This window comes from Parasteatoda tepidariorum, chromosome 7, assembly GCF_043381705.1.
Source record: "Parasteatoda tepidariorum isolate YZ-2023 chromosome 7, CAS_Ptep_4.0, whole genome shotgun sequence".
NCBI lineage: Eukaryota > Metazoa > Arthropoda > Arachnida > Araneae > Theridiidae > Parasteatoda > Parasteatoda tepidariorum.
In genome coordinates, this window is record NC_092210.1 from 61,975,754 (window position 1) to 61,979,659 (window position 3,906).

Genomic DNA, 3,906 nt, shown 5'->3' on the forward strand with positions numbered 1-3,906 from the left:
AAAGTATCTCAAGTTATTAGCTTGAGATGAAATGTATAGTTAACTTTGTAAACTGAAAGAACGTAAAGTATATAAACGAACGAAAATTGAAAAAGAACTGATATGTAGTTGGATGTTTTTCGACTCTTTCCGGACAATGCGTTGAATATGATTCTTAAAGAATGATTTGTGGAATAGCGATCCTATGTTAATTGGTTCTTAAGTTAACCAAAAATAGGTAGTTGAAAACGTTTGGATTTAAATTTGAAAGGCGTGAATGAAGCGTATTGTCTTTCCGCCAAACATTTCTCAGTGATGAGTTCGAATTCCACCTTTTGTGTTGTCCTTTTCTAATTCGTGCTATTTGCTCTTAAATATAATGCGGGTTTACAAGACGTTTTTTGTAGTGAGCTCAAGTTCTAAATTCGAATAAATAAATTTCGAGAAGTCGCTTCCCCCTTCACCAATTTTTGAGTTCCAAAAACGTATCTAGGGGAAACAGTGCCTGGGCCAAATCTTGAATAGGCGCCTTTTCAAAAGAAATTATATTTCTATTTTTTAGAATGCAAAATAAACACATTATTTGAATAGTGTAATCATCTTGGCTGTATAGCATAATCTGTAACAATTCTAAATTTAATAATCTTGTATTTATGCGTACTTTAAATCATCGTTTATTCGAAATATAAAGTCATCACAAAATACTTAAGTCATATACTATTATATCAGATGAATCAAAAGTAAAGACAAGTTAACTGAATTAATGAAGCACAGTTAAATTTTAAAGTTTTTCAAACATGATATATTTAAAAAAATTTTGCACTGAGTTCTTTTTACGAAGGATAATAACACTATTTAGAAATAAATATCACTCATTATTAGAAATTAATCCAAAGAGAGCTGTTATTTGAAAAAATAATAATTTTTTGCTAACAGCAAAATAATAAAAGCTTATTCTGACTAATTCTAATCAAGTAAAATAAAATTCTCATAATATTATAAATTATTTAAAGAGCTCAATACAAATAATTGCGACCGATTATGACAATTACTAATAAAAGTACGACATATAAATATATGTATATATATATTATTTTTCTTTTAACTAACATTGGTTTATAAGTACATAGAAATTTAAATTTTGAAAGTAATTTTTCATTCTTGTTACTTTTAATTATCAATTTTTGTTCCACAACCAAAAGAGTAACTAGATAATTTTCTAATATTTTTAGTAACTGAATGAATATTTTACTATGCTAATGAGTTTATATTTATAAATATACTTGCTACCAAAACTTGGCTTCAATTTATTGAAATTATTAATCTTTTTTGTAAATAGATTTAATACAGTTGTTTTATTTTACTTTTCTACTTGGACTAGTATTGCCAATGTGATAAATCCTAAAATAGATAGAAAAAAAAAATTTTTTTTCGAATTGTTTTTATCAAATAATGTTTACACTTTTGGAATGTTTGAGAAAACAAAGAGTGAATTTTGTTGAAATTGTTATTTATATTTCATACCGATTAAAAGAAAATAATTACGCAGATAAAATTGTGATGAAATAAGATAATTATAATTCAACGTTGCTAAAAGTTATTACCTTTTTAAAATCCAGCATTTTCTTACATTATATGGTTTTATCAATACTTGTTTAAATACCTTACCAGATTACAACGAATTTATTTTGTTATCAACTTTGAATTATTACATCTATAAAGATATTAATTTTTGCACGTTTTTATATATACTTTAAACCTTTTTCCAGTTGAAAGCTAAAATTTGTTTAAAAAAATCTTAGTTGGCATAATTAATAAAACGGAGAAGCAGTAACTAATTGCTAATAGGATAAACCATGGCCTAGATAGCAAGCAATTTATTGAAAATGATTTTTTTCCCCGAATAATATAGATTTTCTTCTTCTTTTAAATGTATTCAATTCCTTGTACGAAAATTATTTAGTTAAACCAACTAAATTTCAACAATTCAATTTCTTTTTAGAAAGAAAAAACTTTAAGTTTTGAAAACGCTAAAATATTGTATTGTTATTAAGAATACACTTTTATGACAATGAAGGTGATGGGACCATTTGCATTTTTTGGGCAACATGTAAGATTATTCGACATACTTATCTGATTTGGATGACCGAAAAAAGGAAGAAAAAAATTCACAATACTTAAATCGCATCAATCATCGTATTTTCACGTCCTAAGAAGCAAATCTTAATTTTTCGAGTGTTTAACTTTAAATATGTTCAAATATTTGTGTAGACTATATTTTAAACATTCTTCTTAACCCAAACGAGGGAAGGGGTAGCCGCTATCTAGAAAATATTGTCCTAATAGTTAGGCAGAAGAGTGGTTGATAGTCTAGATTTTTTTAATGTTAATTTTGCTTTTTGCGTATTTCGCAATTACAGAGAAATATTACTTTTAAACTTTTAATTCTCAATTGCTATTTGAGTGATTCTCGTCAAATTTTGGATATTATTATTTAAAATTACGTAAATATCAAATGGTGCAACAATTTAAATATCTCACAATTAAGTTTTTTTTAACCATTAATAAATAAATTAAAAATAGCTGAATAAATTAAAAATAACTGAAAAAAAATTCTTTTGTTACATGGAGTTATCTTTGGATAAAAAATCTTTATAATTATGCACAGAAATTATTTATTCGCTTCTTTAATTCTGGAGATATTTCGAAATTGCGGATATTTTATTCTGGATTATATTGTTACTTTCTCTTTCTTTTTCCCTCCTTCTCCTAATTATTCAAATTTATGTTTGTCCGTGTGCTATTTGATATTAATAAAAATATTTGGCACTAAACTTTTCTTTATTTAAACCCCCCGAGCTCTAACCAGGGCCACACTATATATTTAAGGTTGTGAGATCACAACTATAGAGATTGAGTCACCAGAAGGCGAAAATTCGATAATTAAATCAAAAGTTATTAAAGGTGGTAGCTTTTTTTTTTTTTTTTTTTTTTTTTTTTTTTTTTTTTTTTTTNTTTTTTTGCTAACGACATTATGGCCAGCTATTGGTAATTATAGTAGTGCTGCAAATGTACTGCTTGTAGAACTATATAAGGAATGAGCCCTGTACCAGGATTTGTCAATCTGCTGAATATGTCTATCTGCAGCATTATCTTTATAAATCCAAATTTGTCTGTGAGCCTATCACATACCAGAAAAATTATTATTTTAAATATTAGACTTAATCTAACGTGTGAACAGCAAAATTAGCAGAAAAATGCAGATACAAATTATGCATAAAAAATGTTGTTAAAAATTTCTTATTTTTCTTAAAGTTTTCTTTAACACTTTTAAATGAGTGGAATAATTGAAATTAAAAAAAAGCGGTCTTCTATATTGTTCCAAAATTTCTTTAATTGAAGAACAATGTTTGGAATTTTTGATAATCGCAATTTTTTTTGTTGCTTATATATCTGCAGATTGACAAACAAATATTGTTAAGAACCTGAAACACTTAGTAATTGAGTAAGTTTAAATGTTGATAATGATTATTATAATTTTTTATTTTTTTTAGTTTCCCCTTTTAGTAACATTTAAGGCTTGCTTTTTCAATCTGAGATGAAAAATAGTCTGCAGCTGCTATAATAAATCTGCAGCAGCTGTAGGATGTCTGCTGCCAGGGGAATGAGAAAAATTACGATAGTTTAACGTAAAATATTTTTCAGCATGTATAATGTTGTACATTTTATTTCTAATGTATTTGATGAAATGTATTTTCAGAATTTTTTATTCAGTATTTCAGAATCATGATTCTTGCTGTTGTAGAAAATGCGATGATGCCGTATATGGAAATTGAGTCCCGGATAATCATTGTTATCAGTGAGGGTGCCGTTTTCGCTAATAACACAATAGGCAGAAGAAAAAAAATTTAATAACAGAGGATACAT